General features: G+C 50.0%; 1 pseudogene; it reads left to right on the top strand.

Moving 5' to 3' along the window:
- LOC129360470 (transcription factor COE3-like) overlaps positions 1–26,637 on the top strand; it is a 102,640-nt pseudogene that overhangs the window by 53,348 nt on the left and 22,655 nt on the right.

Below are 26,637 nucleotides of genomic sequence, written 5' to 3'. Positions count from 1 at the left end.
CTGTTCCTGTTCGAAATCTGACCAAAGCCTTCAGCTGTTCCAAGCAACCATCTTAGCTTACGGTCATGGCCTGTGACCTTTAACCTGGTGTCTGGCCAGTTCTGAGGTGTTCTCCTCCGTAGGACGATGGGTGACCTTTGACCCAGGGAGGAAATCCTGTCTGATTATTGCAGGGGACAATAAATGGAAATCTCCAAGTTGCAGTGAAATGTTTGTTCCATAAAATGTTGAAAGTTTTTAGTGCATTCAGGCTGCAGGAACAAAATGACGAGTTAGTGGTAATGCTGGTTTTGCTCAGTAATGAAACTGTCAAACTAAAATGTTTGGACCTGAGTTTGGTTCATCTAATCTCTGCTGCACCTTTCATGCATTTAAGAGTCATAAAATTCCTCATAGATATTGATTTATTGCAGTGGCTCCCAATACAAGCTATGCATTGTTTCAATCATAACTTGTTAAGTTGCTTTATTTCTAAACCTTTTCTGGTTTTCCCGTCCTGGTAGGTGAACATATGTGAGGAATCATAACTTTAAACGAACGTTCAAAGCACCACAACGGAGCGGCTGACTGAGCTGTCAGCTCTCCCTCCCATTTCCATCTTTTCTTTTTAACATAAGAGTTAAAGAGCGAAACATAATTAGATATTTTCTACATTTATCAAAAAAGTCTGTTAAAGCAATTTAGCAATTTAGCTAGTTTTGATTTAAGGCATAACGAGGCAGTTTATCAAGATTCATCCAAAGTAATGAAATAAACTGCAGTCTGATTTTTGTTCATTTGTTTCTTCCTGTTGATCAGGATTGGAAATGTGTTTGAAGTTTTGCTTTAAGTATTTACTTACTGGAGGGTTTTATGTTTATGCTCCAGAGCCACAGCTAGCAGCTAGTGGCTAGCAGCTAACAGATAACGGCTAACAGCTAGCGACTAGCAGCTAACAGATAATGGCTAACAGCTAGCGACTAGCAGCTAACAGCTAGCGTCTCACGCTAACGGAGCCGGTTCTGTTCAGCTGCTGTTGCTCCGCCTACCCTTTGGACTGAACCATTGTTCTAACAATGGGGGGACCTAAAAATTAATTTTTTTCTGAGATAAATTGATTTCGTTCCTCGTTTCTTTTGCCTTTTCATATTTGATATTATTTAAATACAAAAGTTTCCTTCATGGCTACTGGAGGGGGTTGGAGTTCCTGGGATTTACCACCATGCCTTTGACCTCTCAGCTCTCAGGACCAGAACCTCCAACAGAACCGGACCAGCCGTTTGAAATAAACAGAGGTGATCTGGTCGTCCGGTTCTGCTGACGAACCCGTCCTATTCTTCTTGTTAGAATAGCTGGTTGAGATCAGAACCAGCTGTGGACCTGCTGGACCTCTTCCAGAGCCAACATTCTGGACGTGGACTCCTCTTTTGGGTCAGAACCGGGTGCAGCAGAGCGGCTGCTTTTGCCTTCTAGCCCTCAGATTTTTCTCTTTTCTTTTAAATTGTGGTTTAATTTGGCTTCTCCCTCCGACGCGTTCAGTGTCAACTTCAAAGCCAGTAAATTACATTTACTTTGTAATGCTTGCATCATTATTCCTCCTCTTCATCAGCCGCTCTGTCTGCGCTTTATATACATCTTTAAGATTTAATGAATGTTCTTAACTCTTTTTCACATATTTACTCTAAAGTTCAGTTTTTCATCAAATTCATTTCATGGTACAGATTGATAAAAGGTTCCTCCTGGTCTGGTTCTACTGGTTCTACTGGTACCAGAATTGCTCACAATGGATCATCTTCCCAGGAAACTTTATGGATTTTACTGCAAATGTTTTATATTTTCACTCATAATTCAACAAATACAGAAAACAGAGTCTTTGCTTCCTGTAGGAAGTGAACAGAGCAGAACCCGACACCGGTCCGGTCCGGTCAGTAACTCGGCTTCCTGCCTCTAATTACTGAGTCTGAAGCAACTGAAAGCGTTTAGCCGGCGCTCAGCAGCGCTTTGCTTCCCTCCGTCAGGCGGCAGCTGGAAAGGTTAAAGTGGCATGAAGAGACATTGAAGCTAAATGCTCGGAGGGCGCGCCGCAGGCGTTTATTCAAATCAGCAACTCTTCTTCTGCCCTAATTCTGGTTCAATAAAGCCGGACGCCAAGCCGTCAGCAAGTCAGGCTCTTCATTACGGAGCTCTGTGGCTGGAAGAGCCCTGCTGCATCGATGCGCTGCATTCAGGCGCTGCGTTCAAGTGCTGCGTTCAGGCGCTGCGTTCAGGCGATGCGTTCAGGCGCTGCATCGAGGCGCTGCGTTCAGGTGCTGCGTTCAAGCGCTGCGTTCAGGTGCTGCGGTCAAGAGCTGCGTTCAAGCGCTGCGTTCAAGCGCTGCATGGAGGCGCTGCAGTCAGGTGCTGCGTTCAGGTGCTGCGTTCAAGCGCCTCGTTTAGGTGCTGCGTTCAAGCGCTGCATCGAGGCGCTGCAGTCAGGTGCTGCGTTCAGGTGCTGCGGTCAAGCGCTGCGTTCAAGTGCTGCGTTCAGGTGCTGCGGTCAAGAGCTGCGTTCAAGCGCTGCATCGAGGCGCTGCAGTCAGGTGCTGCGTTCAGGTGCTGCGTTCAAGCGCTGCGTTCAGGTGCTGCGTTCAGGCGATGCGTTCAAGCGCTGCGTTCATGCGCTGCGTTCAAGCGCTGCGTTCAGGTGCTGCGTTCAAGCGCTGCGTTCATGCGCTGCGTTCAAGCGCTGCGTTCAGGTGCTGCGTTCAAGCGCCTCGTTTAGGTGCTGCGTTCAGGCGATGCGTTCAAGCGCTGCAACGAGGCGCTGCGGTCAGGCGGCGCTGCGTTCAGGCGCTGCGTTCAAGCGCTGCGTTCAAGCGCTGCGTTCAGGCGCTGCGTTGAGCTGCAGGATGTTTGCCCGTGATGGACATCAGGCCAAATCTCTCAGGTCTCAGATGTCAAACTTTTCAGGAAAGAAATGAGTCGGTTTTTGGGTTTTACCTTCAGGCGGTTTGGAGTTGATCTGCCGGCTTTAGAAGGATTTCATCAGACGAGAAGCTGAAGGATCTTCTGTTCCTCAGAGAGGAAAAATCCTTCGCTTCGCCGTGAAAAAACCTGCAACACGGCTCTTACGAGGATTTTTCCTGACAGCACTGATATTAGAGCTTCTGCAGGATTTAAACAGATACCTGGAATTATAAAATAATAAATGAGGCATATCTTGTTCGCAGTGAAAAACTTGAGGTGGGAGGGAATTTAACTGGCAGTCAGAAAGATGTATTAATTGACCTCTGACCCCAAAGAGGCCTTTAGTCGCTGCATTAGTTGGCTTCAGCTGTTGACCCGGCTCTGAAAACATGGCGGCGTCCCGAAAGGTTCCAGAACCGCACCAAGTTGTGATGGCTTGGTAACGGCTTCTGATCCTTCCTGACAACTTGCTGTCGTTTTCCAGCTGAACAGCAGCGACTGTTGGAGCAGAAGACACCGAGTGTGTGGCGGTGAAACCGGGCCGGCGCTCTGCAAGCTGCTTTTTCCTGGAAGGAGTCCCGGGGTCTGCCGGAGTCCCGGTTCAGGACCCCAATTATATTTGCATATTTAATGGGACACGGTTCAGGTTCCTGTTACTCATCGCTAATTTATCGAGGAAGTCGTGTCGCTGCGCTTTGCTCCGAGGAAGCCGAGTGTTTCCAGGCTCCTCCGGGTCGCTTCCGGGTCGCTTCCGGACCGTTCCGGGCCTGGACGGTCTGCTCGTCTCACTTCGGCTCCCATCATCCCCTTGGGCTGAGCTCGTTTGGGTGGCAATGTGGGCGGATGGGGAACAACTGGGGGGAACAAGAACCAGTAATTAAGTTAATTATTAAGACTTAGAGAGACAGAACCAGAACCGACCCAAACCCGGTAAATCTAGGATAATGAGAATCCGTGACATGGTGAGTCCATTCTGGGAAAAAACATTTAGTGAAAAGATGTTGGACTGTTCAACCCGACCTGGACCACCAACATGTCCGACGCCATTTTGGGATGGTGGCGATGTCATCACTCTGTCCTGTCTGGAAAATCAGGTTCTGTGGTTCTGGTTGAAACTCTCAGGAGTTCTGTTCACTTCCTGTTTCTCAGGTCCGGGTTCCGGTCCGGGTTCAGGCCCGCGGTCCGGGTTCAGGGACCCCCTGTTGTGACAATCGAGGCCGGCGGCGTGTTTATGAGGCTGATCTGTTCCTCGGACTGTTTTAGTGCCTCATCAAATATTTAGTCTGATTGTACATGGTCCTGTAATTGCCATCTTGGCTCGTGAATTATTGATGGTGTGTAGCCGAGCCGAGCAGGCCCTCACACACACACACACACACACACACACACACACACACACACACACACACACACACACCCAGCTGGCTGATGTGCTGTAATAAGGCCAGACACACACAGGCTGCTGCTGCTGCTGCTGCTGTGAATCATCACACGCTGCTGCTGTTTCATATCCTAATTAGCAGCAGAAGAGCCACTCAGTAATTATTTGAAGAGGCCGTTTCAACAACACACAGAGTCAATATTAGACTTTCCTCCTAATGAGGCGCCGCGGCCTCTTCCTCCTCTCCTCTTCCTCCCCGCCAGCCGCCTCCAGGCCGCTTTATCTGCTCTCTGCCTGCTCCTTTCTCGGCGCCGCTTGGCGCCCTGATCCTCCACGCTTCGCTCGTTAGCAGCAGCAGATGAGAAGTGACGGCGGGGCGGCGAGCCGCTTGTTACCGCGGCGGCCTCCCCGCTTGCCGCGCCTCCTTCTGGGCTTTCTCAGCCGTAAGATGAGTCTGCGGCGGCGGCGGCGTGGGGTCGGGGCTCACCGGGGGCCCGCTGCTAAAACGTGTGGCGGCGGGCCGCCTGCCGGGCGGCGCAGTGTGAGGCGGCGGCGGCGGTGCTTCAGCTTTAAAAATACTCTTGTTGAAATATTGATTTTCTTTTCTGTTGCTTTCTCTTTCTGGGCTAACGTAATAAGTGAGAGACTCCAGGGAGAGACAGGCTGGCAGTGTGTGTGTGTGTGTGTGTGTGTGTGTGTGTGTGTGTGTGTGTGTTGTGTGTGTGTGTGTGTGTGTGTGTGTGTGTGTGTAATCGGAGCTCTGTGTAATTGCTTCCCATAGTGAACTGGGTGTGGTTGGGGTGACATCATGAGGGTCAGAGGTTCTGGTTCTGGTTCTGGTTCAGCTTTAAGCTTCTGCTCCTTCCTGGTTTTACAACAGAAATACTATAAATAAAGCTGCTTGATAATCAGAAGATCTGAAACACTCCAGCGCAGAAGAACTGAATCTGATCATATTTACAGTTATAAACACAGAAGTTCTTCAGATTCTTGTTTTCCACTCGGCAGACTGCAGTCAGCTTCAGAGAGAGGGTTAGAGCGCCTCCTGCTGCACTGGAGGAACTGTGAACAGAAGTCTTTGTTCCAAACTGGGGGAGTGCAACCCCAATCCGCTCCACAGACTGGGAGAGAAGGAGCCTGAGCTGAAGGCTGGGGAACCACTGAGGACACGACAGGCTTATGGAGGGCTAACAGCAGCTGGTAGCTTACGTAGCTAACCTGCTGCTAGCATTATCTAGTAATGGCTTGAAGCTAACTCGTTGATAACATTAGCTGTCCCAGTGATTCACTTACTCTACGAAATCACACAAGATCTCAGGTAATGCAGCAACGCAAAAGAAAACTTCAGTTCAGTTCCAGTTGGAGTCGTTGGGACGTCCATCAGGGTTTTGGGTGTCTCACAGGTTTCGGTGCCAGTGGAGGTTTTGGTTCTGTGTATTCAGTAAAACCTGATGTGAATCACTCTTCAGGACCGGACCAGGATCCATCTAGGTGATCTGCTGATGCAGCCAGGGTTTCTCCACAATCTGTCCAATCAGGAGCCCAGGATCCACTGTCTTTCAAACGGGTCGGTTCAGAACCACACCTGGAGATTCTGGCTCAAACTGGACCCAAGCAGCTGCATGGTTCTGATGTTCTGAAGCGGGTCGCTGTGAATCTGTGTGTGTTAGTGTGTGTGAGCGCAGGCTGTCTCCAGCTGCGTTTTAATCCAATCCGTATCGATCCATGCCAGCTCTCTGAAGGACTCTGCATCGTCTGAATGGAGCACCGTGTTATTCTGTTCGCTGCCAGAAAGGGCATTAGAGCCTCCAGAGCAACAGATCAGCTTTCAGTCGATACGCGCATGCACGCACACACAGACACACACACACACACACACACACGCACACACACACGCGCACGCACGCACACACACACACGCACACACACACACGCACACACACACGCACACACACACACACACACACACACACACGCACACACACACGCACACACACTCTCAGCGAGGCTCGGTTCACAGAAACAATCTGCATTCAGAGCGTTTGCAGGAGCTCTGTGATCTGCATTAGGGTCAAAGGTGAGAGGTGAGGAGACTCAGAGTCCCAGGTCAGATTGACAATTTAGGGAGATTCATCAGATTACCAGGACCTTTGAGATGAACGACTGAACCTGAACGCATCCCAGGCTCCTCGCTAAAGGTCCAGCTGTCGTCAGCTCTGGCGTTCCTCACAGCAGCGTGTTCGGCCTACAGCACATCTGGTTCATTGCCGCCACCTGCCGGCCTGGAGATGAATCACAGTGCTGACCTGAAGTAATGACGTTAACCTGCCATAACATCAGGAGAGACGGCACCAAGATTTACTGATGTGGAGAGTTAGACATCTTCAGTCTGTTCTGTACTAGAGTTTAGTTTGTTTACTAAAGATACGGTTATTATCAGAAACAACATCTGACGGGAGCAAAAGCTGCAACGATGAAGCAAGCAGCTGAAGCCAAACCAGTGAAACCAGTTCACTAGAGGCTAAACCAGTGAAGCTAATTAATGCACTTCATTTAGCCGGAGCAGACCGAAGGTTTCTGCTTTATGACGTTGTCATAAAATATCTGAGATGCGGCTAGAACATCGGCTTTTTCATCATGTTTCAATAAATCTGAGCCTCAGAACGGTTCGGCGGTCGAACGGTTCGGCGGTCGAACGGTTCGGCGGTCCATTTAGCATTGAATCCGTTAGCCTTCCATCGCAGGCAAACCTGACCTCTGACCTCCTGACCTGCGGCTCTGTTGCTCTGTGTGTGGAACTTGCTCCTCCAGGTTTCCCAGCTTCCCTTGCTGCAGGGGTGGAGCCTCCAGAGGTTATCCCCTGGTTAATGTGACATGTCTGTCGTAACACTGGATTATTATCGTCATAATGTGGCGATTAAACAGGAAGAGGAGACGGAGGAGCACAGATTACACGGCAGAGGCATTATGGCCACCATCCATCCAGATACCCCCCGCCCTGCGCTCTTATTGCCCCCCTGCCCTTGATATCCATGCCCCTCTGCTGCCAGAGGGACATAAATCAGGCGGCCATCTTCATCACGGCAGAAAGGGGCGTGGCCACTTCCTGTCACATTCTGATTGTCAAAATATAACAAAATCATAGTTCGCTGATTGTTGATCAGCAATAAATTCACTCTCTTATTAGACTGTGACGTTTTATCAAACTGAGTCAAACTCAAGGCTTGGGGGCCAACTGTGGCCCGTCACAGCGATTTTTGTGGCCCTGCAGAGTCTGCAGGATCCATCCATCCATTTCCTGATCACCCTTCTCCCTAACGGGTCAGGAGTTGCTGCTGCCTCTACAGCTGTGTTCCAGGCGAGAGGCGGGGTCACTGGACAGGTCGCCAGTCTGTCGCAGGGCAACACAGAGACAACCACACACTCACACTTAGGGAGAATTTGGAAAGACCAATCAAACTGACATTCATGTTTTTGGACTGTGGGAGGAAGCCGGAGAACCCAGAGAGAACCCAGAGAGAACCCAGCATGCACAGGGAGAACATGCAAACTCCGTGCAGAAAGACCCCGGGCCGGGAATCGAACCCAGGACCTTCTTGCTGCAAGGCAACAGCGCTACCCACTGCTCCACTGTGCTGCCCACTTAACAGTTGTGAGTTTGAATATTATTTAGCAATCAAGCAACAGTTTTTGTTAGTAGTCTGCCTCATTACATGATCAATATTATTTCTCACCGACTGCAGAGACAAATATTTAATAGTTAGTTAGTGGATTGTTTAATGGACAGTAAACTATTTAAAATAAATTGTGAAAGTCATTTATAATAGTAGACTATTGAAGGTGAATTTGTAAAATACTGCCAGTTCCCTGCAGGCGGCGATGGTGGTTCTGACCCAGTTCTGACATAAAACTGTAGGAGCTTAAACCTGTTAATTTTGATCAATTAACTACACCAATTTTAAAAGTTTTAACAGAATAAATGTCTTTTTTAAGCCTGCAGTAGTCCTGAGCTGGAACCTTTTTGTTCCTGGTACGACCGGAAATCTGACGCACAGCTATGTCGACTAGCAGCCCGCGCGTTCGCTGCATGGAGTTAGCGTTCTCTTCCTTTTCTTGACCTTTGACCTCTGGAGATAGGCACCAACACCCTCACCCACAAGAATAAGTTTGTGAGAAAATGGATGTAGCTGAAATAAACATGTCTTGGTTTTTATTTATATTACTAGTTTTTGGTGTTTTCTGCAGATCCTTATTACTTTATCAAATTTGATTTTGTTTTATCAACATGACTTTGGAGGCTAAAAGCAGCTAGCCACATGCTAATTTAGAATTGCATAAATTAGCATGTGAATGCTAACAGGTAGCAGCTGACGCTAATGTCGGCGTCCACATTTCTGAAGAAGTTCCATGCATGATCAAAAAACTCTTTGCTCCAACCTGATGGAGAACTTGAAGATTAAAACATTTAAATATCTGAATTTCAGCTCAATTATTGAGTAATTCAGCAGGAAAAAGACTTAAAAAACTTGTTTAATTCCTGGCCGGTTTCAGACCAGCTGCTCTGCTTGGTGGTTCTGACCCGGTTCATAAGAAGAGGTTCCAATCTAATGAAACCAAAACCAGAACCAATCCTTGTAACCCTTGTGATGTTTCTCTTCAGGTTCTTCCTGAAGTTCTTCCTAAAATGCAACCAGAACTGCCTGAAAAACGCAGGGAATCCGCGGGACATGAGGCGGTTTCAGGTGAGCGCCGGCGCCAGGTGTTGTGGTCGGGTTCGATAAGCCCCTCCCCTAAACCTGCCTGTCCCCAGGTGGTGGTGTCCACGACGGTCAACGTGGACGGACACGTCCTGGCCGTCTCCGACAACATGTTCGTCCACAACAACTCCAAACATGGCCGCCGCGCCCGACGCCTGGACCCGTCCGAAGGTAAGCCGTCCCTCAGAACCAGCAGATCCAATCCGGTGCGTCCCATAGGTGCCATAGGAGAATGGGACCCCTGGTACAGGGTGGATCGGGGTCCCAAACCTCCAGAATGGCGTCCACAGCGTCCTGTAGGGCAATGGCGTCCCAACAGAATTTAGAACTCGGATTTGTCCTAAAAAACCTACAAATCTACAAAATTTAAAATTGCATCTTCCTGTGTCTTCCTGGCAGCAGCCGGTCACTGCATGTTGGCATTTTGGATCATTTTGCTACAAGACCTTCAATCTCCGCCAAATCCAACCACAGTTGTTTTTTTTCAGAACTTGTACAGAGCAGATTAACAAAGATAAATAAATAGAAACAAAATACACCATGCGGTGATCACCTAACGAGCCGTTATGGGCCCTACAGGACACTAAAGACGCCATGATGGCGCCATAGTGGCCTGTTGGGCCCCGTGGCGCCGTCAGTGGCCTGTTGGGCCCCGTGGCGCCGTCAGTGGCCTGTTGGGCCCCGTGGCGCCGTCAGTGGCCTGTTGGGCCCCGTGGCGCCGTCAGTGGCCTGTTGGGCCCCGTGGCGCCGTCAGTGGCCTGTAGGGCCCCGTGGCGCCGTCAGTGGCCTGCGTGGCGCCGTCAGTGGCCTGTAGGGCCCCGTGGCGCCGTCAGTGGCCTGTTGGGCCCCGTGGCGCCGTCAGTGGCCTGTAGGGCCCCGTGGCGCCGTCAGTGGCCTGCGTGGCGCCGTCAGTGGCCTGTAGGGCCCCGTGGCGCCGTCAGTGGCCTGTTGGGCCCCGTGGCGCCGTCAGTGGCCTGTTGGGCCCCGTGGCGCCGTCAGTGGCCTGTAGGGCCCCGTGGCGCCGTCAGTGGCCTGTTGGGCCCCGTGGCGCCGTCAGTGGCCTGCGTGGCGCCGTCAGTGGCCTGCGTGGCGCCGTCAGTGGCCTGCGTGGCGCCGGAGCCTCGTCTCCAGGCTGGGATGTTTTCAGATGCGATAAAGCTCCAACAGCTGCTGCTGCTCCGTCTGCTGGAGCTCAGAGATAAACTGCCAGCAAACCGCCTGCCCCCCCCCAGCCTGTTTCTGTGCCCTAACCCTCCCCCCCCTCCTTTTGTCCTTTTGTTTGCTGCTCCCTGAATGCGTCGCTCCGCTGCAGCAGCTGCAGCGTTTGTTTCGCCCGCTGAGGTTTTCCGGCTTTCGTCCAGATTTGTTGATGAACTCGGAGCTGCGACTTTCTTCACGTCGCTCGGCCGCATTCATCTCCACCGACCTCTGACCTCTCTCAGCTTCCTCGTAGCTGGAAACTGAATTAGAACACAATTGTCTGACCGCACCGCCGCATATCAGACCTGCGCCGTAACAAGACTGTCTGGACCGTCCTCCAGCCAGCGCGCATGATGGCGTTGAGAGGTCAGAGGTCACACAGTGACGCTGCCGTTGTGTGTGTGTGTGTCTCCAAGCAGCCACGCCGTGCATCAAGGCCATCAGTCCGAGCGAAGGCTGGACCACCGGCGGCGCCACCGTCATCCTCATCGGAGACAACTTCTTCGACGGCCTGCAGGTCGTCTTCGGCACCATGCTGGTCTGGAGCGAGGTCAGGCCCGTTTCCGTCTCCGGTTCTGGTCCGGTCGGGTCTTTCCGTAACTGCTGGTTCTGGTTCTGCTCAGTGATTGGGTTCCTCTGGAAACTCTTTAACTTGTTTTAGTTTTAACTGAGCAGAGAGTTAGAGGAGCCATCTTGCTTCTGCGTGTGCAAAACATCCAATCGAATCATCTGACTGTAGCATCCGACCGAAACATCCGATCGAAACATCCGACTGTAGCGTCCGACCGCAAGAGCATCCGACTGTAGCATCCGACCGAAACATCCGACCGCAACATCCGACTGCAGCATCCGACCGAAACATCCGACCGCAAGAGCATCCGACTGTAGCATCCGACTGAAACATCCGACTGTAGCATCCGACCGCAAGAGCATCCAATCGAAACATCCGACTGTAGCATCCGACCGCAAGAGCATCCAATCGAAACATCCGACTGCAACATCCGACTGTAACATCTGACTGTAGCATCCGACCAAAACATCCGATCGAAACATCCGACTGTAGCGTCCGACCGCAAGAGCATCCGACTGTAGCATCCGACCGAAACATCCGACCGCAAGAGCATCCGACTGTAGCATCCGACCGAAACATCCGACCGCAAGAGCATCCGACTGTAGCATCCGACCGAAACATCCGACCGCAAGAGCATCCGACTGTAGCATCCGACCGAAACATCCGACCGCAAGAGCATCCGACTGTAGCATCCGACCGAAACATCCGACCGCAACATCCGACTGCAGCATCCGACCGAAACATCCGACCGCAAGAGCATCCGACTGTAGCATCCGACCGAAACATCCGACTGTAGCATCCGACCAAAACATCCGACCGCAAGAGCATCCAATCGAAACATCCGACTGTAGCATCCGACCGCAAGAGCATCCGACTGTAGCATCCGACCGAAACATCCGACCGCAAGAGCATCCGACTGTAGCATCCGACCGAAACATCCGACCGCAAGAGCATCCGACTGTAGCATCCGACCGCAAGAGCGTCCGACTGTAGCATCCGACCGCAAGAGCATCCGACTGTAGCATCCGACTGTAGCATCCGACCGCAAGAGCGTCCGACTGTAGCATCCGACCGCAAGAGCATCCGACTGCAGCATCCGACTGCAGCATCCGACTGCAGCATCCGCCCAAAACATCCAACTAGAAGTTTTCCTGTTTAATTTTCCAGGATTTAAATTCCAGCCAGTGAAATAATGTGAAGTTTACTCCATATCAGAACCAGAACCAGTTCAGTGATTTGGACCCACTAAGAACGCTGCTCGTCTCATCATCACCATCCGGTCCGTGGGAAGCCTGCAGAAGCTGCATCAACTATTGGAGCGGGTCCAGCAGAGCAGAACAGCTGTAGAGGAAGAAGCCACCTCCATCATCATCATCACACACTTTGATCAGCGGCACCAACTCGGATTGGACCGGACCCACTGCTTCTTCTGATCGCTCCTGACGGGTCATCATTCTGGAGAACCGGTCCAGAACCTCTTTCTGGCATCCAGCAGCTTCCAGACTTGTCGCGGGACCAACTCACCCGATCCATCAATGTTCAGTCCAGTTCTCCAGAGTTCTGTTGATGACCCGGTTACTGGATCCAGATGTGTGGGCCAGAGAACCCAGAACCCGATTCTAGATGAGAACCCATTCAGCCGAACAGATCCGACTGAAGCCTGCCGAACCAGAACCACATCAGAGCAGAACCCTTCATGGTTCTGAGTAGATATGTGGAACATCCTGACCCAGTTGGTGGTTCTGATTTCAGCAGACCTGGAGGGGAAAGAGGCCGGTGCTACAGGTTCTAAAACTAATCCCCAGAACCACAGAGAACTTTAGGGGCAGCAGAAGAGTTCTGCAAGGTTCTAGAGGGTTGGGTTGGTTCTGACTCCAGAACCGGTTTGAACTGATGACCTTGTTCTCCTCGGTTCTCCATGCAGCTCATCACACCCCACGCCATCCGGGTCCAGACGCCGCCGCGGCACATCCCCGGGGTCGTGGAGGTCACGCTGTCCTATAAGTCCAAACAGTTCTGCAAAGGAGCGCCGGGTCGCTTCGTCTACACCGGTGAGTCTCCATAGTGACCAACAATCTTCCTCACCTGCCTGCCTTCTCTTCATGGCTTCAGGTATGTCTGCAGCCCGGTTCTGGTCCACTTGGTTCTGGTCCGCTCTCTGTAAGAGAAGCCTGATGCTCTCTAACTGGAACCAGGATCAGGTTCTGAGTGCAGTGACGTCATGAAGAGAAGGTTCTTCTCTCTGGTTCTCCTCTGGTTCTGTTGGCAATAGGGAGGTTCTGGTTCTCTAGCTGGAACCGGACCGGGCTCCGGGCCTCCTCGGAGCCGCCAAGCCCCTCTCTCTTCTCTCTCCTCTCGCCCTTCAGACTCATTGTGCGCCGTATCTCGCTTGGCATCGAAGCGTTTACCGCCTGCGATTATTCCTCAGAATATCCAGATGTCATTCAAAGCAGCAGAAAGGTCAGATGAGGGCGGCGGCGAACGATAAGTAAATGTCATGGCGTCGGGCGCTGAAGGAGCCCGGCGTGTTCGGCTGTCTGTTAAACACAGTTTATCGTCTTCCAGTCGCCGCGGACGCCAACAATGGCCGACTGCTTTTGCAATGCTAATCTGAGATCCAACCCAGATAGAGAGGCTGTTCTGCTCCTCAGGAACCCAGCAGGGGGTCCGGCGCCACACTCCCCTCTCATCAAGCAGGAGACGATTTTTGGGGCGGACCAGAATGTCCGAGGTGATGCTTAAAGTTCTGGTTCCCCTCACAGGTTCTGATGGTTCCGGTTCTGACAGCAGCACTCATTTAGAAACCTACTGAGCATGCTCAGTGTAGCTCCTATTAAGTGTGTTCATCTGGATCACAGAACCAGAACCAATATTTCTGGCTTCAGAATGTCCAGAACCAACAAAACCAATCCCGCAGTGTCAGGTCGGAGCGTCGGGTCGAAGTGTCGGGTCGGATCGGAGCGTCGGGTCGAAGTGTCGGGTCGGATCGGAGCGTCGGGTCGGAGCGTCTGGTCGGAGCTTCGGGTCGGAGCTTCGGATCGGAGCTTCGGGTCGAAGTGTCGGGTCGGATCGGAGCGTCGGGTCGGAGCGTCGGGTCGAAGTGTCGGGTCGGATCGGAGCGTCGGGTCGGAGCGTCTGGTCGGAGCTTCGGATCGGAGCTTCGGGTCGGAGCGTCTGGTCGGAGCGTCGGGTCGGAGCGTCGGGTCGAAGTGTCGGGTCGGAGCTTCGGGTCGGAGCATCTGGTCGAAGTGTCGGGTCGGAGCGTCGGATCGGAGCTTCGGGTCGAAGTGTCGGGTCGGAGCGTTTCTATCGTGTTTCCCACATTCCCGCCTGTCTTGCTCCCTGCGGTTTAGAGCAGCTTGAGGATTTGATCCAGCAGCTCCGCTCTGAGAATCTGGCCGAAGGCAAGAATTGCTGCGAGGAATGACAAGGAGCCTGTAGCAGAGCAGGAGATAAACGGATTCCTCCTGCAGCTTTCTGCTCTTCATTTACACATCCCGGCCGTTTCGACCACGTTCCCAGGTGGGAAACGCTCTTCCTCTCTTGCAGCTGGGTCCCAGAGCCGTTTGGATCCGTTTACTGACAGCTGATCGACCAGAGGGTCGATGCTCTGGAACGGCAAAGGATCGATAATGGAGAGACGAACAGATTCAGGAATCAATAAATGAAGATGTTTCCATGTCGGACATTTCTGCTTTTTACTGTGGTACTGCAGATAACTGAGTTTTGCAGCGTTGGGTGGTGCATTAGTGTATTACAGCCGTAATGCGCCGGTGTAATATTGCGGTGCCGCAATCTTACGGTGTATTATGGGGAGTGAAGACGTGGGGGACCGATTGGGGCTGAATTATTTCACTGTTTGGCTGCTGATTTCCGGAGTTGGGTTTTCCCAGGAAAGTCAACCCCTTCCTGTTCCCTCATTATTTCAGCTTTTCATCGCCACAACCGGAGCAGTTGGTCAGAGTTTCTGATTGTGTGAAGTTGCTGAACATTCCAGATCAGGAAACGTTCTGATGGGGTCTGGTGCTGAATCTGTGTCTGAGCTTGTCAGTCTGTGTTGGTTTGTGTTTCAGGCCCGGTTCTGCAGAAACTGGCATGTTGTGCTTATCAGATCTTTTCCTGATTGGCCGTCTTGATCCCTGGAGGTTCGCTGAGATTAGCAGCCCTTCAAAGTAAAGCCGAACGGAGCGTCAGATAATCTGCCGGTTCTGGTCCAGATGTGTGGATGAAGTGGTGGCGCTCCTCTCTGAACTGCAGCAGCGTCTCTGATTGACTCGTGAATTTTTATTGTTTTCATTAGTGTCAGAGTAACACATGGAGGTAATTATGTTGAAGCTGCTGCGGCTCGGCAGCTGACCCGCTCCTCGTCGTCCTGGAGGCAGAATGAGAGCGACGCTCCATCAGAACCATCTACAGCGAGCATTGGGACCACTTCTTCCCGATCTAACCATCAGCTAATCCGTCTTTATCAAGCCGATGGAAACGTAAAGCTTTGGCACTCCAGATGCTTCAGTTCAATTAAAATATAAAATTATTTCTTCTTCGTGTTCTATTTGTCAGCAAATAACAGTTTATCATTCCAGAAGGTGTTAGCAGCACCAAGCGGTTTCCTGAGTCGGAATCACCTCCTTCCTCCCAGGGCGTTGTGTTGAAAGCTCCCATCTGTCTGAGGAACTAAAAATACCAGCAGCAGATGTTTAAGGGAAGCTTCTCACCTGGGCAGCAGCTTCTCAGCTCCAGAGGTGTCACCAAGCTCAAATCAACCGTCACCCATGACTGATGTGTTGCACAGTCTCTCAGATGACCGTCGCCACAATCAAAATGGAGATAATACCCTAAAATTGATCCTCACTTCCTGTTTTCTCACAGCAAGACTTCTTTTATTAAACAGAGATGTTACCCTGGATCGGGTTGACAGAAAATCCCATCAGGCTTCTTGCTACATGGTGAAGAACTCAGTGAAAGATAAAAATGTTGAGATCAGGATGATCCAGAACCCGGAATCACAGTAAAGACAGTGAAGAACATGTGGAAGGCCTGGAAAACCAGCAAGTCTTCAGAGCTGCTTGGCTTCCTACATCAGTTTAAATCTGGGGGTTGCTGGGTCCAACCGGACCTGTAGGTGGTACCAATGGTGCAGTCAGATAATTTATGCAGTTATTCATATTTACTAGTACAAAACTTTCTTACACATTTCATTCATCAGACAAACAGGCGGCATTAAACAACTTGTACTTTTGAAAGTTTCATCGCTTTTACAAACTAGAAGATTCTGCAATAACGGTCAAAAGGGAAACTACCGGGTTGGGTACCCGGTAGTTTTGGTACACTGTAGTTTTGGTACACTGTAGTTTTGGTACCCGGTAGTTTTGGTACCCGGTAGTTTTGGGTACCCTGTAGTTTTGGTACCCTGTAGTTTTGGGTACCCTGTAGTTTTGCGTACCCTGTAGTTTTGGTACCCTGTAGTTTTGGTACCCTGTAGTTTTGCGTACCCTGTAGTTTTGCGTACCCTGTAGTTTTGGTACCCTGTAGTTTTGGGTACCCTGTAGTTTTGTGTACCCTGTAGTTTTGGTACCGGTAGTTTTGGGTACCCTGTAGTTTTGGTACCCTGTAGTTTTGCGTACCCTGTAGTTTTGGTACCCTGTAGTTTTGGTACCCTGTAGTTTTGCATACCCTGTAGTTTTGGTACCCTGTAGTTTTGGTACCCTGTAGTTTTGCGTACCCTGTAGTTTTGGTACCCGGTAGTTTTGGGTACCCTGTAGTTTTGGTACCCTGTAGTTTTGGTACCCGGTAGTTTTGGGTACCCTGTAGTTTTGGTACCCGGTATTTTTTGCGTACCCTGTAGTTTTGGTACTCGGTAGTTTTGGGTACCCTGTAGTTTTGGTACCCTGTAGTTTTGGTACCCTGTAGTTTTGGTACCCTGTAGTTTTGGGTACCCTGTAGTTTTGGTACCCTGTAGTTTTGGTACCCTTTAGTTTTGGTACCCTGTAGTTTTGCGTACCCTGTAGTTTTGGTACCCTGTAGTTTTGGTACCCTGTAGTTTTGGTACCGGTAGTTTTGGGTACCCTGTAGTTTTGGTACCGGTAGTTTTGGGTACCCTGTTTTTGGTACACTGTAGTTTTGGTACACTGTAGTTTTGGTACCCGGTAGTTTTGGTACCCGGTAGTTTTGGGTACCCTGTAGTTTTGGTACCCTGTAGTTTTGGGTACCCTGTAGTTTTGCGTACCCTGTAGTTTTGGTACCCTGTAGTTTTGGTACCCTGTAGTTTTGCGTACCCTGTAGTTTTGCGTACCCTGTAGTTTTGGTACCCTGTAGTTTTGGGTACCCTGTAGTTTTGTGTACCCTGTAGTTTTGGTACCCGGTAGTTTTGGGTACCCTGTAGTTTTGGTACCCTGTAGTTTTGCGTACCCTGTAGTTTTGGTACCCTGTAGTTTTGGTACCCTGTAGTTTTGCATACCCTGTAGTTTTGGTACCCTGTAGTTTTGGTACCCCTGTAGTTTTTGCGTACCCTGTAGTTTTGGTACCCGGTAGTTTTGGGTACCCTGTAGTTTTGGTACCCTGTAGTTTTGGTACCCGGTAGTTTTGGGTACCCTGTAGTTTTGGTACCCGGTAGTTTTGCGTACCCTGTAGTTTTGGTACTCGGTAGTTTTGGGTACCCTGTAGTTTTGCGTACCCTGTAGTTTTGGTACCCTGTAGTTTTGGTACCCTGTAGTTTTGGTACCCTGTAGTTTTGGGTACCCTGTAGTTTTGGTACCCTGTAGTTTTGGTACCCTTTAGTTTTTTGGTACCCTGTAGTTTTGCGTACCCTGTAGTTTTGGTACCCTGTAGTTTTGGTACCCTGTAGTTTTGGTACCCGGTAGTTTTGGGTACCCTGTAGTTTTGGTACCCGGTAGTTTTGGGTACCCTGTAGTTTTGGTACCCTGTAGTTTTGGTACCCTGTAGTTTTGGGTACCCTGTAGTTTTGGTACCCTGTAGTTTTGCGTACCCTGTACTTTTGGTACCCGGTAGTTTTGGGTACCCTGTAGTTTTGGTACCCTGTAGTTTTGGTACCCGGTAGTTTTGGGTACCCTGTAGTTTTGGTACCCGGTAGTTTTGCGTACCCTGTAGTTTTGGTACTCGGTAGTTTTGGGTACCCTGTAGTTTTGGTACCCTGTAGTTTTGGTACCCTGTAGTTTTGGTACCCTGTAGTTTTGGGTACCCTGTAGTTTTGGTACCCTGTAGTTTTGGTACCCTTTAGTTTTGGTACCCTGTAGTTTTTGCGTACCCCTGTAGTTTTGGTACCCTGTAGTTTTGGTACCCTGTAGTTTTGGTACCCGGTAGTTTTGGGTACCCTGTAGTTTTGGTACCCGGTAGTTTTGGGTACCCTGTAGTTTTGGTACACTGTAGTTTTGGTACACTGTAGTTTTGGTACCCGGTAGTTTTGGTACCCGGTAGTTTTGGGTACCCTGTAGTTTTGGTACCCTGTAGTTTTGGGTACCCTGTAGTTTTGCGTACCCTGTAGTTTTGGTACCCTGTAGTTTTGGTACCCTGTAGTTTTGCGTACCCTGTAGTTTTGCGTACCCTGTAGTTTTGGTACCCTGTAGTTTTGGGTACCCTGTAGTTTTGTGTACCCTGTAGTTTTGGTACCCGGTAGTTTTGGGTAGCCTGTAGTTTTGGTACCCTGTAGTTTTGCGTACCCTGTAGTTTTGGTACCCTGTAGTTTTGGTACCCTGTAGTTTTGCATACCCTGTTTTTGGTACCCTGTAGTTTTGGTACCCTGTAGTTTTTGCGTACCCTGTAGTTTTGGTACCCGGTAGTTTTGGGTACCTGTAGTTTTGGTACCCTGTAGTTTTGGTACCCGGTAGTTTTGGGTACCCTGTAGTTTTGGTACCCGGTAGTTTTGCGTACCCTGTAGTTTTGGTACTCGGTAGTTTTGGGTACCCTGTAGTTTTGCGTACCCTGTAGTTTTGGTACCCTGTAGTTTTGGTACCCTGTAGTTTTGGGTACCCTGTAGTTTTGGTACCCTGTAGTTTTGGTACCCTTTAGTTTTGGTACCCTGTAGTTTTGCGTACCCTGTAGTTTTAGTACCCTGTAGTTTTGGTACCCTGTAGTTTTGGTACCCGGTAGTTTTGGGTACCCTGTAGTTTTGGTACCCGGTAGTTTTGGGTACCCTGTAGTTTTGGTACCCTGTAGTTTTGGTACCCTGTAGTTTTGGGTACCCTGTAGTTTTGGTACCCTGTAGTTTTGGTACCCTGTAGTTTTGGGTACCCTGTAGTTTTGGTACCCTGTAGTTTTGGTACCCTGTAGTTTTGCGTACCCTGTAGTTTTGGTACCCTGTAGTTTTGGTACCCGGTAGTTTTGGGTACCCTGTAGTTTTGCGTACCCTGTAGTTTTGGTACCCTGTAGTTTTAGTACCCGGTAGTTTTGGGTACCCTGTAGTTTTGGTACCCGGTAGTTTTGGGTACCCTGTAGTTTTGGGTACCCTGTAGTTTTGGTACCCTGTAGTTTTGGTACCCTGTAGTTTTGGGTACCCTGTAGTTTTGGGTACCCTGTAGTTTTGGTACCCGGTAGTTTTGGGTACCCTGTAGTTTTGGGTACCCTGTAGTTTTGGTACCCTGTAGTTTTGGTACCCTGTAGTTTTGGGTACCCTGTAGTTTTGGTACCCTGTAGTTTTGGTACCCTGTAGTTTTGGTACCCGGTAGTTTTGGGTACCCTGTAGTTTTGGGTACCCTGTAGTTTTGGTACCCTGTAGTTTTGGTACCCTGTAGTTTTGGTACCCTGTAGTTTTGGGTACCCTGTAGTTTTGGGTACCCGGTAGTTTTGGTACCTTTTAGTTTTTTGTATTCATCTGCAGGTTTGGTGCTCTGTGAGTTCTGGAAATGAAACCTTAAGTCAGAGTTTTAGTTGTTGTTAAATCTCAACGCTTTATGTTTTTTCGGAACGTCTTCTGATCCAGACTCGTCTCAGGTTGCCATGGTTGCAATAATGTCTTGTGAAGTGGAAGATGGAGTCGGCCATGACGGGCAGAACTCACCTGTCCAGCTCGGAGCCGTTTCCTCGTCTTTGAGCTGGGGATTTTTACCGTTGAGCTATGAGGGACTTCCTGTCCTTTTGGCAGAGACATGTTTCAAAGAAGTCCACTTCAGGGACTTGTGGAACTAATGGTGAGTAATTAGTCGCTTCTGCGGGGCATTTGTAGCTGCTATTCCTGAAAATAACGGCTCGTTGGTGGGAGGCCTATTTCTTCTGGGCACAGGTTATTACTGGCTGATTGGCAGTCTGATGCCATGCAATCACAGAGCTCAGAGAAGACTCTTCAGGGAAGAGCGGCAAGGGAGTGAGAAGGTTACCTGAAGCTCTGAGGTTCTCAGGTGGGAAGGGTGAGATCAAACTTGGAAAGCTGTCCTCATTGCAGGATGCAATGGGAGGTGATCAGAGAGGGTCTGTCCACTCACAACTGCTGAACTGCGGCGTTTCCTTGTCTGGATCAGGAAATGACGGATGAGATGAAAACCAAAATAGTCCAAAAAACAGACGGATCCTGCTGCTGGGATGTTTGGGGTTAAGGAGGCCGGACTGCTCGGCCCTCTCTATGGTCTGAATGATGAACTGATGGATGGAGGAATGAAGATCCCTCAGTCGATGCCTTGTGGCCACTCGACAACAAATAAGCATGTTGCCCCCCCATCATCAGTGGCGTTGGGCGGTGAGGCGGCGCTGACCCGCATCAATCACTGGGCCGTCCAGGATGATCAGAGCAATACAGCAGGAAGCCACGCAGCGTCTGGCTGAGTGTCTCCGTGGAAATGCAGCGGTGACGGCAGGCGTCTCCTGGGCGGAGGATCGGGCAGAAGAACACAGAGAGGAGGAAGATGAACCTCCTGAGATGTTCCAGGGATGAAGCTGGACTGGGACCAGCATGTTTACTGGGTTCCTGAAGCAGTTTTCGTCCTGGTTGAACAGGTTTTATTTGGAGCTCCTCCGTCAGAATGCAGAAGTTTCTGTGCCGACGCTCAGCCTCGTCTCCTCTGAAGCTGCAAATCTAGCATCGCTAAATTAGTTTAACACGGCGCCCGCCTCCGCGCTCCGCTCCTCTTCCTCTCCTCGCTCTTAGCTGCCTAATCAGTGAGCGAGCCCATCAGCAGGACGCCGACCAACCATTTGATCCCCCAGCCAGCGGAGAGCAGAAAGCCGAGAGGACCATAAACACTTGATTAAATATGGGAGGAATCAGCCGGAGCCGAGCGACGGCCGCCGCGTCCCCGCTCGCTCGGCAGCAGAGGAAAATCAATAGGAATTACCTGGGAGAAAGTGGCACTGATGCCTGGAATTGCAGCATATGTTTACACTAAATCAGGCAATCTGTCTTCATATGGCGCTGTGATGAGAGGGTCGGCCGGGGAGCCGGGGTCGCTCTCCAGTTACCGCATGTCGGGGGGAGGCACAAACGGGGCTCCGAGAGTGGCCAATGGAGTGCGGGGTCAAAGGTCGGCCAGGTTTCAATGAAGAGACTCATCTCTGAATCTTTGTCCTGACATTCCTCCAGGAAGAGTCGGAACGTCTCCTTGAATCTTTGGCACGAAGACGGGAGCATAAACATTCACACCGCCTCCATCCAACAGATATGTCCTAGTCCAAACCCCCAGGACCGGGAGCCATGGAGGGTTGGCCTGCAGGTGTTCTGCAGAGAACATGGCGGAACATCAACCTTGTCATGGTGACGAGATGCTCTTCTGCAACAAAAAGGAAGAAAACCTGCAGAAGAGCCGAGGCAGGGGTCAAAGTTCAACTTCCACCCTGAATGTCCAATCATCAGATTACAGTGGCCTAGTCAAAGTCTAGACCTGAGAATGCTTTTAGGTTTCTTGTTGGCCTCACGAGAAGAGCGGGGTTAAAGGTCAAGCCTTTGGGAGAGGAGCAGACCTTCATCAACATGTTTGGTGTAGAAAAGGAAAACAAAAGAAAAAGTTCTGCGGTCCAGTCAAAGTCCCACTTCAGGGGAAGTGGGACTTTGACTGGACCGCAGCCGCTCCGGTGGAGCTCCTGACTCGCTCCAGAGGTTCTGATGTTCACTTGCAGCTGATTGTTATCGCCGTTCGTCTTCGCCGCTCCTCCTCCCTCCAAAAAGTCTCTCTGGGATCCCGAGCGCCGCACGCCGTGAGGAGGTAATAGATTCTCTGTTTCCTGTCTGGGAGGCGGGCGCAGCAGGAAGTTGGCGGCGAGGGCCGCGTCCCTCAGCGCTCTGTCACCCCTCACACATCATCATCCCCACCTCAGCCTGAAAGCCCTTTTTCTCCTCCGCCGCTCCAAACCTGCCCCGACAAATTAGATTTAGCAGCTCGCCGCGATCCCATTCCCGGAAAAGAAAACAAATATTGTTATAATGGTAATAACATCTATTCGGAGCGGCGGCGACAAACGGCGGCGCAGCCTTTGAAGGAGACCCCTCTGAGCTGCGGACGGCTGCCTTATTCTTATTCATGAAAGCGGCGGTTATGCATATTAGCACAAACTAGCTATTCTCCTCAGCAGCAGTTCAGGTGTCAATCATCCTTACAGGATACAAGAGGCAGCAGCCACAAAGCCGAGGGGGCAGGATCGCCTGACAAATTGTCCCCAAAGTCAAATTTGACAGCCTTTTATGATTAATGGGCTTGATTATGGAGAAGTGTCTCCCTGAACTCATTTCCGGGTGTTTCTGCCGCTCCGCTCGCTGCTGCAGCAGGACGGCTGATTGTTGGCGGAGCTGAAAGAGTGGAAGGAAAGAAAAGACGGTTTGGACTGGAATGAGGCGATTCCTCAACGACGAGCAAATCTGCTGCGAAAGCAACGCTCTGAAGACCGGCCAGAGGACGGTCGGGATCCTGAAGCGTTCGCGAGATGGTTCTCTGGATGCTTCTCCAGATCAGTGCTCCCCGGCCCGCGCAAGAAATAATGAAATATTTCTGTTTATGTATTATCTGAGTCTGGATGATCTTTTATTTTGAAAATCCTTGAACTGGATTCCCCTCCTTCTTACGTCACTGCGCTTTCTGATTGGCTCCCTGTCACATTCAACAGGCTGCGACGATCGGGCCGAGACCACGTTGAATATGCCGATTTTAGATCGGCGTATTCAACACACCACTGTCACCGCAGGACGTCGTAAGATTCCCGTAAAGAAAAAATCGGGGCTGAAAAAAAGAAAAAGCATCTTGGAGGGTCACCGTTATCTGAAAGTAGAAGATGTTCTCCACAACTTCTACTGTTGGTTCTGGTCTATGATTGGTTTATATCGGACCGGTCCAATGAGAGACGGAACCAGGCTCCAGAATGGTTTGGTTCTTCTTTCAGACGGTCCAGGTTGGTTCTGGAGGAGCCCAGAGATTCTGTTTGTATGGTGGAACCCGAAACCAGAGACCCGGTCGAGAAGCAAATAGGCAGAACCAGCCGGGCTGAAGCTGAGACACTCGGAAGCAGAACATCATAGAACTCAGAGAAGGAACCGGACTGGATGCTAAGAGCAGAACCTCTGAGCTGGTCATGTGACCGGGTTCTGGTTCTGGTTCTGTTGGGCTCTAACCGCCGACCCGTCTCTCTGTCTGACCCGCAGCGCTCAACGAACCCACATCGACTACGGCTCTTTCAGAGGTTACAGAAGGTCATCCCCCGTCACCCGGAGACCCCGAGAGGTTACCCAAGGTCAGTGCAGCGCCGCAGGTCAAAGGTCAGACTGCAGTTGGACCCACGACGCACTTGTCAGTCCGACGCTTATGAACCGGCTGAGTGGGTCCTGTCTGTTAGTGTTAGCGGCTGTTTGTTCAAAGCTCCATGGTTCGGTTCTGCTGGTCCAACTCGGTGCTGACCGGGTCAGGTTCTGATCCGTCTCATCAGGAAGGTCCAGATGTTCTGACGCTTGAAGCAAACAATAATCAGGATTTGTCTTAGTTTGCATTGAGGGGAAAAAATGCTACAAAATAACGTAAAATAATAAATAAAAAAATTGACACGTTTTTTTTAAATGTTCTAAATGTATTTATTTCTGTCCCCAATAATATTTAGAAATATACTGCTCAAAAAAATAAAGGGAACACTAACAATATAACTCCAAGTAAATCAAACTTGTGTGAAATCAAACTGTCCACTCAGAAAGCAACACTGATTGATAATCAATATCACCTGCTGTTGTGCAAATGGTATAGACAACAGGTGGAAATTATGTTCATATTTATTTCATTCATTCAGATGTAGGGTGTGTTATTTGAGTGTTGCCTTTATTTTTTGAGCAGTGTACATATAATTATGCATTTATAATAACTAAGTACATTTAATACATTTTTTCCAGGTTAAGATCCTGTTAGCGAGAATGCTACCACTGTGTTAGCAAGGAGGTTAAGATTGTGTTAGCTGAGAGGTTAGCTTTGTGTTAGCGAGGAGGTTAAGATCCTGTTAGCGAGAATGCTACCACTGTGTTAGCGAGGAGGTTAAGATCCTGTTAGCGAGAATGCTACCACTGTGTTAGCAAGGAGGTTAAGGTTGTGTTAGCTAAGAGGTTAGCTTTGTGTTAGCGAGGAGGTTAAGATCCTGTTAGCGAGAATGCTAATGTTGTGTTAGCAAGGAGTTTAAGATCCTGTTAGCGGAGAGGTTAGCGTTGTGTTTCCAGCGAGGCGGCAGCGTCGCCGCTGCCTCAGATGGACTCTGACACTCCAAAGCAGCTTCCAAATTGAAACCATTTATCAAAATCTGACATCGGAGATCCAGTCCCTAAAAAAAGCAGTTTATTTGTAAATTGATACTAATAGTGAGCGCACATCGTCTGGCCTCTGCAGCGGCCTGATTTACAGCCTGCTCTGCTCCCTTTAAATATTTATTTATTCAAAAGAAAACTCAATAAGCCCTGGGATCGCCTGGCTCCCAGACGCCGCGGGTCGGAAGCCCGGCGGGGGGAGGAGAACCGCCGTGAGCTGACAGAGCGCCATGTCGGCGGCAGCGGCGGGTTAACTGGAGCTGTCACTTCTCTTTAGTTTTCACCTGCAGCTGCCACTCTGCCACGCAGAGAGGAAGATGGAGAGAGATGTGAGGACAGATTGATTCGCTGTTGGCTTCGGCTGCAGAGAAACGAGTTCAACTGAACAATCAGAGCAACAACAGCTCTGCTTTTCTCAGAACCACTTCAAAAATACAGAACGTAATTATCAGAAAATAACGACCAATAGTTCAGAATATGGAAATGAGGCCAAATTAGCTCTTATTCATGTTAATTTTCACCAACTATTTTGTAAATAAAACAAAGAATGATCTGTGATAATGTCTCACTATATACTGTCTTTATTTCCTGGCATTATGGAAAAGAGTGATGCTAACTTTAAGCTAGTTAATCCAAATTGTTTTACAAAAAGAAAAAATATATTAGTTAAACATAACATCTACCAACTTACTAATTTATTGATTATAAAACACTTTAGGTGCTGAAAAAATCCAAAATTATTTAAACATTTTAAAGACTTGTGGTTAGCTGTTAGCATGCTAGCTGTAGCATGCTAGTTGCTACCAACACAAAGATAATGAAAACTAGTTGGACCATTTCCATCCAGAAGAGAGAAATTAAAGAGCTGATCCAAGAGGAAGGTCAGAGGTCAGACCGACCGGTACCAACAGAACTTTGTCTTTATCAACAAATATTAAAATCTGTTAAAAACATGATAAAACATCCATGCAGGGCCGTGCAGAGACCTTTGGAGGGGCAGGGGCTCAAATGTAAAAAAGGGGCACATTGAACAAAAACACCGTAGAGCAACAAGCCACATTAATGAGGAATCTGATTGGTTCATGCTGCATCAATGCCATAATTCAAGGACAATGCAAAGCAAATGTAGTCTATATTTTCCCCAAGTATGTTGTTGCTGTTTCTGCTGCTGACAAAGCTGGAGGGCTGAGCTCAGACTGTAGCTGTTAATCAGACCAGAGGAGAGAAGGTCAAAGGTTATGAAGTTATGAAATAGGCAAATTTTCTGCCATTTTACTAATTAAGCCCTAATAATATTTATTTAACCTCTAAAACAACTTGGCTGCAGATTGATTTATAGATCATAAAAGCTCAAAGGAGCTAACTCCATATACTCTGAGATCTAGAATGATAAGACTGGGATAACAAGGCAGTGAAAACTGCTGGTTGGGGCCCCCAGACACTCAGGGGCCCCCAGACACTCAGGGGCCCCCAGACACTCAGGGGCCCCCAGACACTCAGGGGCCCCCAGACATTCAGGGTCCCCCAGACACTCAGGGGCCTCCAGACACTCAGGGGCCTCCAGACACTCAGGGGCCTCCAGACATTCAGGGGCCTCCAGACACTCAGGGGCCCCCAGACACTCAGGGGCCTCCAGACACTCAAGGGCCCCCAGACACTAAGGGGCCTCCAGACACTCAGGGGCCTCCAGACACTCAGGGGCCTCCAGACATTCAAGGGCCCCCAGACACTCAGGGGCCTCCAGACACTCAAGGGCCCCCAGACACTCAGGGGCCTCCAGACACTCAGGGGCCCAGACACTCAGGGGCCTCCAGACACTCAGGGGCCTCCAGACACTCAGGGGCCTCCAGACTCAGGGGCCCCCAGACATTCAGGGGCCTCCAGACACTCAGGGGCCCCCAGACACTCAGGGGCCTCCAGACACTCAGGGGCCTCCAGACACTCAGGGGCCTCTAGTCACTCAGGGGCCCCCAGACACTCAGGGGCCTCCAGACACTCAGGGGCCCCCAGACATTCAGGGGCCTCCAGACACTCAGGGGCCCCCAGACACTCAGGGGCCTCCAGACACTCAGGGGCCCCCAGACATTCAGGGGCCTCC

Source organism: Poeciliopsis prolifica, unplaced genomic scaffold (genome assembly GCF_027474105.1).
Source record: "Poeciliopsis prolifica strain line A6 unplaced genomic scaffold, Auburn_PproV2 SCAFFOLD006, whole genome shotgun sequence".
NCBI lineage: Eukaryota > Metazoa > Chordata > Actinopteri > Cyprinodontiformes > Poeciliidae > Poeciliopsis > Poeciliopsis prolifica.
Note: the sequence above shows the minus strand (reverse complement) of the source record. Positions and strands in the feature narration are given on the sequence as shown.